Source organism: Triticum urartu, chromosome 2A (genome assembly GCF_056163025.1).
Source record: "Triticum urartu cultivar PI428250 chromosome 2A, HENAU_Tu73, whole genome shotgun sequence".
NCBI lineage: Eukaryota > Viridiplantae > Streptophyta > Magnoliopsida > Poales > Poaceae > Triticum > Triticum urartu.
The window spans coordinates 573048580-573057795 of NC_141874.1; the positions used below are offsets into that span (position 1 = coordinate 573048580).

General features: G+C 46.1%; 1 long non-coding RNA gene across 1 annotated transcript; it reads left to right on the forward strand.

The window, feature by feature from the left end:
* Window positions 1–2954: 2954 nt before the first annotated feature.
* Window positions 2955–3721, forward strand: LOC147985980 (uncharacterized). The gene is made up of 2 exons (XR_015615167.1): window positions 2955–3142; window positions 3233–3721. It is a non-coding gene; the product is annotated as an uncharacterized LOC147985980 (long non-coding RNA).
* The last annotated feature ends 5495 nt before the right edge of the window (window positions 3722–9216 follow it).

The following is a 9216-nucleotide window of genomic DNA, read 5'->3' on the forward strand; positions in this document are numbered from 1 at the left end:
AAAAACGAAAAAACCGGTCTAGAAATGTTCTAGAACCTTGCCAAAACCGAAAGTGGGATGGACGCTACTTGGGTCGGTTCAACACACGTAGCGAGCTGGGAAGGGGTGCCCTTTTTGGTCGACAATGGTTGACCTGCATGGGGATTGTTTTTAGTAACATCTAAAATTGTATTCATACTCATAATAATTACAGGTACACTGATTTGGACCTAAGATAAAAAAATAAAAAGTAATTCCTATGACTAAGAATTGCAATGAAATATCTTGAAAACACCTTCTTCACGGTACCAATCTCTTCTCGAAGTAATACTCCAAATACTTCGATAAAGAGACTGCAATTGGGTTGGAGGAACGACGTTGTCACTCTTTCAATCACGTGAACAGTATCGTTGCTGATTTTTGAAGCGCCTTGAGTCGTTCATCCAAAAAGATGGAAAGCCTTGATCAATGAACGTACTTGGGCTGGGGACGATCCCCTAAAAATGTAGGCCGTCGAATTACTATATCTTCATCATGGTGTCAATAAAAAACTTCACCTCCACATAGAATAAACCAACAAATAAAGCTTGACACATAAACATAAACTAATCAGATCACGAGACGTCGACGAAAAACCTAGAACTTTTGAGGGTGCGAGGTCTCTCGTCTCTAAGGTCAAGATGGCAGTCGGAGGTGAGGGGACCAAAAGTTCCCTGGCGCCGGCGCCGGCTGCAGCAGGAAACCTTGGGACCTCATATATGGCGCATTTTGCGTCAAACAGCACCTCGACGCACAGAGGCGACGCGCTACTGGGCCTGCCCAAATCTATTTCCTGTCGCGCGACACAAAAAAGGCTTAAAAACAATAGAGTGTAACGGGTTTTGATCCCAAGACCTCCCGCAACTGACAGCTGATCAAGGTGCAAAACTTTAGAAGACCCTACAGAAAGAGTTGAGATTTGAAAACATTTCTTAAAAATGGCGTGCACTTTAAAAATGAAAAACAAACAAATCCTGAAAATTCCAAACAATTTTCTAAAATGTGAATAATTTAAAAAAATTAACTCTTTCTGAAAAACGAGCAAATTACGAAAAATGTGAACCTTTTTTCAAATTTACGAATATTTTCTGAGATCACGAACAATTTTTAAGTTCTGAACAAAAACGGAAAACGCGTACATTTACTTAATTCAGAACAAAAAAGTTAAAACAGAACATTTTTTAATGCAAACAAAAAATTGTATTGTTCGCATTTTTGGAAATGCAAATTTTTTTGAAACATGGGAACACTTATTGAAACTGCGAACAAAATGATGAAACCGCGAATTTTTTTTAAACATTAACATTTTTCTGAAACAGTGAACACATTTTGAAAAGGAAAATATTTTTTGAAATTACTGAACATATTTTGAACATCAACATTTTTCTGAAATTGTGAACAAATTTGAAAACACGAACATTTTTTGGAAATCACAAACAAATTTTGAAAAATAGGAACAAATGTGAAATTCCAACACTTTTTTGAAAAATTGAACAAATTTGGAAATGCGAACATTTTTTGAGAATCACGAAAATTTTTGAAAAAAAAATTGTACATTTTTTGAAAAGAACAAAATATTTTTTGAAACCTGAAAAAAATCAAACATTTTTTAAAAAGCCGAACAAGGTATTGAATATATAGAACTTTTTTTTGAAATTGCGATTTTTCTAAAACAAAAATAAAAAAAGAAAGAGAAAAACAAAAACAAAAAAAACTCAAAACAATAAATATATTATAGTCGACTTCTTGCACGTATAAGGCACTCACATTGTTAAGCTCCAGTGGCTAGCAACGCACCTCCACGAAGGTGAGGTTTGAGGTTCTATCCCTCGCTCTCTTCATCTTTTGGCGGAATTTTCTCTGTAGGAAGCACCCGTCATGGGCCGGCCAACAAAAGCTCGATGGGTGTACGAGAGGTCGACACTTTGCCGCAGAATGCGGCGAATAGGGTTTTCAACCTCCAGAAAAAACAGAAGCGAAGAGAAAACATTCAGCTAATAAAAATGGGGTTACATGGGATTCAAACTCAGGTCCGCCAGCTGAAGACTTGACGCAACAACCAATCGACCAAGACAATTTTGAATTACAATTCGAAAACAGTTCTATTTAACAATCGTTTTAGTACGAAAACACTAACATATATCCTGTACATATAAATCATTTGAGCAAATAAAAACGTGAAATTGGGAAAAAGCATAGAGTTGCTATAAAAATGGTCCGCCCTTATGAGAAAATAGTTCAAAATTTTGAAAAATTTAATGGAACTCAAAAAAAAAACTAAAAGTTCACCAAATTCTAGAAAAGTTCCATGAATTTGAAAAAAAATCATTGATTTTGTAGAAAAATTCACAAATCTGAAAAAAAATGTTCATCAAATTTAGGAAAAGTTCATTAAATTTGAAAAACAAATTCATCGACTTGAAAAAAAGTTCATCGCTTTTAGAAAAGGTTCATCAATTTTGTAGAAAAGGTTAAAAATTTGGAAAAATGTTCATCGAATTTAGAAAAAGTACATCAAATTTGAAAAAAGGTTCATCAAGTTTGAAAAAAGTTCACAGATTTTGACAAAAGGTTCACCAATTTTGGAAAATGTTTATCGAATTTGAAAACAAACTTCAACAATTTAGAAATAATTTCATCAAATTTGAAAAAAATACTTCACCAATTTTGAAAAAAGTTCATCGACTGTGCGCCGTTTAAGATTTGCCTAAACTATGATATATTCCTATACAAAGAAGTATTCAGAAATAGCCGTTGGCCCAGAGCCCAAAGCGGCAAGGACTATGGGCCGACGTGTGTTGAGAAGCAACAGGATTTCATTGTAAAGACTGGGCCAGGGCCCAGGATGCCAATTGTGTGGGTGGGACGCGTCGGATTCCAACGCCGGCCTTATATATACAAGCTCGCCCTAGGTTTCCCCATCGATCGATCCAGATCTAGAAGGGGGAAAGGGGGAAACCACAGGAGAGAAGAAGAATCAAGCTACGCGACCAGAGGAGAGGAGAGGGAAGCCATGGATGTGCACCAGGGGACGCGGACGATGAGGCTTGTTGCCATGCCTGGTTCGCTCGAGGGGAACAACCTGCTTCTGCTGAAGTATCTGCGCTTGCATCTTCGGAGACTGGTGACTTGTTCGTTCTACATCTTCATGTTTGCCCCCAGAACATAGATTATCTCACATTTAGCCTGTTGTGTTTGCTTTGGCCTTTGGCAGACTTCAAATCTCTACAAGTATCCAGCTTCATTTCATTATTAAACATTGCGATCAGCAAGTAGGGGGAGAAAGTCAAGTACAACACAGGACTGGCGGGGTGGGGTGAGCCAGAGCAATGCTTAAAATGGGCTGCATGAGTGGAGGAAGGGCGTGAAGCCGTGAACAGGATTAATTCGGGGGACCTGGTAGATCCTGCTTTGGAGCAGGATTCACCAAGTGCAACTTTTGTCGAATGCTGATGAGATCAAATGGCCCATCTTTGGCAATGGGGTTTGTTCTGCTAACTCCACTTATGAGTTTCAATTCGGAACTATTTGCTGCATGCATGCATCTCGAGAAGGTCTGGAGTGTTAAAGCAGATGTGAAAATTGAATTATGCATGACATATATATTCTTATGTTGATATTACCTCATTAAAAACCTTGATGAGAACCATGAGAGTAAACTCATAAAGGGAAAAGGAGTGCAATATAATGTTTGAATAGGTTATGATTCAGAGAGACACTCCCCTTGATCTTTGCAAATCTCAACCCAAGCATCTACCGCAGCTCATCTCAGCCCTGTGACATCATTTTCGAGCTGGCGTCTGCTGATGTAGCCCCTACCAACTATGTCACCTTCGCGGCTTACTACCTGAAAGGTCCCGCTGCTCAATGGTGGGACAACCACATGTGTTCCTTGCTTGTTGGAACCGCTATCGCTTAGTCGGAATTCCAAGTTGTATTTCGCAGGCCAATGTCGAACCACCATGGTTAGTCACAATGTCCCTGTTTCCCCCATTGTTTTAAAGTCATCCATTATCGACCTCATTCTGGGCATGGAATGGTTTAAGACACATACTGCTTCAATCATTTGCGCCACTAAAACCGTCCATCTACTACCTCCATCAAGTGAGATAGTGAGCTACCATGCTCATCTTGTTCGAAATGCTGAAGCACGGACTTATTCCTTGAATGCGTTAAACACTTCTCCTCTTGTGAGAATTGAAAATGCTCCAGTCGTTTGTGAATTCCAAGGTGTCTTTTCAAAAGAACTACCCAGTCCATGACCTTGAACTTGCTGCAATTAAATTTGCACTAAAGTTGTGGCGACATTACCTTTTTAGTAATCGTTGCGAGATCTTCACCGATCATCAAAGTCTGTGTTGAAAACGAGAGACAATCGATAGTAATGAATCCAGTTATCCTTTCATCCAAGTATTTATACAGATGGAACAGACGTGATCGATCACAGGAGGCGTCTGTTCGGGGAAGGAGAAAACCGATGCAACGGCTGCAAATATGGCAACTGCTTGCGGTTAGACAAGGGGAGATTCCCCCATAATTAACACATGTTAATTAACTTTAACACTCCCCCTAATCTGCACTTGTTCTTATTGTATCATCTTGAAAAGCTTCTCCAAAAACCCTGTGGGAAAAAATGTGAGGAGATATGTGTTTGATATGTTGCTAAAACTCCTTCAAACCTAGTGGGAAAAATAAGGAGAAAATGACACAACATATAATGGTCATTGTCTCTTTTAACTCAATACGAGAAAACTCATAGAGTTTAGAGGACAATAAATATGTCATATATACTTTTCCAAAAACCCCGGTGGGGAAAATAGAAAGTATGACATATGATCTCATGTTGATATTACCTCATTAAAAACCTTTATGAGAACCTGTAAAGTAAACCCCTGATTCTTGCAAAATTCGAAGCCGTCACATACCAAAACATAGAAGTTGGTAGAGACCCGCTGAACAAATCAGTCGCATGATTTGACTTGCAAGATATGCAATATAGCGATATTGCTTATTATGTAACCTGTTTGCATCCGGGCAACACAAGAAACATTATCGTTGAGATAATGGTTGGTGAATGTAGCCATGAGGTCTGTTTCGAAGACTCTTCATGAGGGGGCTACCACACCTACACTACAAAAAAAGACACATCCGTGACATTTTGGGCCGAACGAAGTTTTTTTCTGTCATACATATGACACTTCTATGACGATAATTGTGACAAAACCCGGTATCATCATAGATGTGGTGGGCTCCTACTTCCATGACAGAAAATGGGCTTTTCGTCCTGGGCGGGCCGGAGACGTAGCTGCATGACATTCTTTGGGCCGTCCATGACGAAAAAAACCATGGTAGAAGCGAGGGGGGGGGGATTTCAGGGAGTTCCCGGTTACGGTGGGAGGTCGGGGGCCAAGCGATGCGCGTTTCTATCGTACACGTACGCGCGTGTGTGCGAGGCGTTGGCTCTAACTGAACCCGAGCGAGGCGTTGGGCTCTAACTGAACCCGAGCGATTGCACTGCAGGCTATGCATTACTGAACCCGAGCGATCGATCGATGGCTGTTAACTGAACCCGATCGAGTGATTCCTTGGCTACTGCTGCTAACTGAAGCCCATCGATGGGATGAACAGTGAGCATTGCGGGGGGGGGGTGGATGAACAGTGAGCGGTGACGTTGCCTCTGGATGAATAGGACCCCGTGGTGTGATGGAGGGCTGGATGAACAGTAGACGGTGGAGGGGTGCCCGTGGAGGGGTGGATGAACAGGACCCCGTGGTGTGGAGGGCAGGATGAATAGTAGACGGTGGAGGGATGCCCGTGGAGGGGTGGTTGAACAGGACCCCGTGGTGTGGAGGGCTGGATGAATAGTAGACGGTGGAGGGGTGGTTGAACAGTAGCCGGTGGAGTAGTGCGCGGTGGAGGCTGGATCAACAGGAGCCCGTGGGGGCTGGAGGAGGTTGACGGTGGATGAACAGTAGCTCGTGGAGGCTAGAGGGGGTCGACGGTGGAGATGAACAGTATCCCGTGGAGTCCCGTTTTGCGGTACACCACACCCCTCCCGATGAACAGGACCCCCGTTTCGACCGTAGCGCTCCAACACAAGTCCGTTTCCTCCGTTTTGCGGTACGCCACACCCCCCGATCAACAGGACCCCCATTTCGACCGTAGGAGGTCCGTTTCCTCCGTTTTACGGTACGCCACACCTGTCCCGATCAACAAGACCCCTGTTTCGTCCATAGGAGGTCCGTTTCCTCCGTTTTGCGGTACGCCACACCCCTCCAGATCAACAGGACCCCTGTTTTGACCGTAGGAGGTCTGTTTCCTCCGTTGTGCGGTACGCCAGGCCTCGTTTCCATCGCCTCTTCCGTCCAAGCCCTCCCGATGAATACGATCACGCATTCCGTTCTGACCCATGAACACGACGACAACGCTGTTTCTCTGTTCCGACCCAGCCATGTACACGAGCCCTCGCCGTACGTATGCGCGAGTAGGCGTTCGAGACCCCGCCCGTATGTACTCATACGTGGTCGTATTTTCTTTCTTGCACCCTGGCCGCTGTATGTATGTGTACATGCTACATGCGCGCCTATACTAAGACACGTGCGCGCCTCTACTACGACACGTGCGCGCCTCTACATCGACCAGTATGTACGTACACGTTCGCGACCAGAATGTCAACGCTACGTATGCTTTGACCAGGTGGGTCCCGACTGTCACGCACTTCCTTGCCTGCAAAGATGTAGCTGGTGGGTCCCAGCAGTCAGGGGGGCGAATCGTTTTTTTTTTGCCCGGACGCACTTCCTTGCGTGCGAAGATGTAGCTGGTGGGTCCCAGCAGTCAGGGGGGGCGAATCGTTTTGGTTTTTTTTGCTCGGACACACTTCCTTGCATGCGAAGATGTAGCTGGTGGGTCCCAGCAGTCAGGGGGGCGAATCATTTTTTTTTGCCCGGACGCACTTCCTTGCGTACGAAGGTGTAGCTGGTGGGTCCCAACAGTCAGGGGGAAACGTTTTTTTCACGAAATACGGTGGCCCGTCCGGTGGGTCCCTGTTGTCAGGTGAAGGAATCATTATTTTCCGCGTGATAAGGAGGCACTTCCTTGCTGCCGCCGTGGACCCAACTGTCAGCCTCTCCACGTACAGTCCACATCCGATGGAAGTTGTTCCTTGACCACGTTGACCACGCCGCGCCGAGAGCACCAGGGCGGTGGACGACGGCGAGGCCTAGGAAGGGGACGACACGGAGGCAGGGAAGACTCGGCAGTTGTCTCCCACACGGAGGGGAGTACGACTGTACGAGGGTTTACTGGTTCGTCTGCCATCGCCGGAGAATAACAGCAGGTGTGGGTGGGTAGAGGGATGGCTAGGCCAGCGATGGGAGTACGGTCGGGCGGTGAGGCCTGCGCGACAGCACAGCCGGCCGCGCGGAGGAGGGAGCAGGCAGTCCTGCCGGCGCTTGTTTGAGCGGCTGGAGCAGAAAGAGCAGAGATTGAAGAAGCACGACGGCCGTTGGATGGACATCCAACAGTCAGTGCTTGTGCGTCAACCTTTTTTTAGGAAAGCCTCAAATCTGTGGAAAACAGCATACAGCCCATCTGCCATTATTTCTAATAATTTACAGCCCATTTGCTAATTCTTAAGGTTTTCTTTGGAGCCCATATTCTTTTTGTTAGCATTACAGCCCATATTTTGGCAATGGTTAAAAAATTATACAAAATTTTGCATATTTCGGTGCGGTCCGAACTGTTTTTAGTCCCGAAATTTCGACTCACATTCAAACTGATTTTAAAAATAAATGTATATCAATATAAAATCCAAAAAAATCTCCATGCATAAAAATTAATGTCATTTAAAATCTTGAAATGAAAAAAAGATATTTGAAACTAATTGCCGGTTTGATGTGTTTTAAAAATGTACAGCCCATTTCTCATTACTGATGGGCCATTTTCTCGGCCAGCCGAATGAAAGCTCTCCTCGTCTTAAAAGATTTGCAGCCCAACATGCCTGACAAAGCGACTTACTTGGCAAATCACAAAAAAACTAGGTTGTGGCCGTGGACCCAGCTGTCAGCCTCTCCACGTACAGTACTCTTCCGATGGAAGTCGTTCCTTGACCACGCCGCGCGGAGAGCACCACGGCGGTGGACGACGGCGAGGCCAAGGAAGGGGACGACGCGGCAGTGGAAGCCCGCGCGGAGAGGACTACGAGGGTTCACTGATTCGGCTGCGGTGTGAGGCTGCCGTCGCCGCAGGGCCTGGCCGGCGATGGGAATAGTAGGGGGTGGTGAGGCCTCTGCGGCAGCACAACCGGCCACGGGTGGCAGGAGCATGCGGCACGACCGGTGCTGCTTTGGGTGGCTGGAGCAAGAAGACCAGAGGTTGAAGAAGCACTACAGCCGTTGGATGGACATCGTACGGTCACTGGAGCTAGAATCGTTCATATTGACTAAGTTGACAAACCCTTCGTCCCCGTCAACTTAGTAGGCCCACAAGTCAGCCTCCCAGCAAGGTGGGTCCCAGCTAGCCGGGGGAGTATTCATTTTTTTTGTGCGTAATAAGCAGGCACTTCCGGTGGGTCCGAGCTGACAGCGGGGGAACGTTTTTTTCGCGAAATACGGTGGCCCGTCCGGTGGGTCCCAGCAGTCAGGGGGAAACAATTTTTTTCGCAAAATAATGGTGGCCCGTCCGGTCGGTCCCCGCTGTCAGGTGGAGGAATAATTATTTTCCATGTAACAAGGAGGCACTTCCTTGCGGCTGCCGTGGACCCGGCTGTCAGCCTCTCCACATACAGTACTCTTCCGATGGAAGTCGGTCATTGACCACATTGACCATGCCACGCCGAGAGCACCATGGCGGTGGACGACGGCGAGGCCTAGGAAGGGGACGACACGGAGCCGTGCAAGACGCGGCAGTGGATGCCCATGCGGAGAGGAGTACGAGCGTTCACTGGTTCGGCTGCGGTGTGAGGCTGCCGTCGTCGCAGAATAACAGGGCGTGTGGGTGAGTGGAGGGATGGCCTGACTAGTGGTGGGAGTAGTATGGGGGCGGTGAGGCCTCCGCGGTAGCACAAACGGCCACGTGAGGCAGGAGCAGGCGGCACGACCGGCGCTGCTTTGGGCGGCTGGAGCAAGAAGACCAGAGGTTGAAGAAGCACTATGGCCGTTGGATGGACATCATACGGTCACTGGAGTATTGACTAAGTTG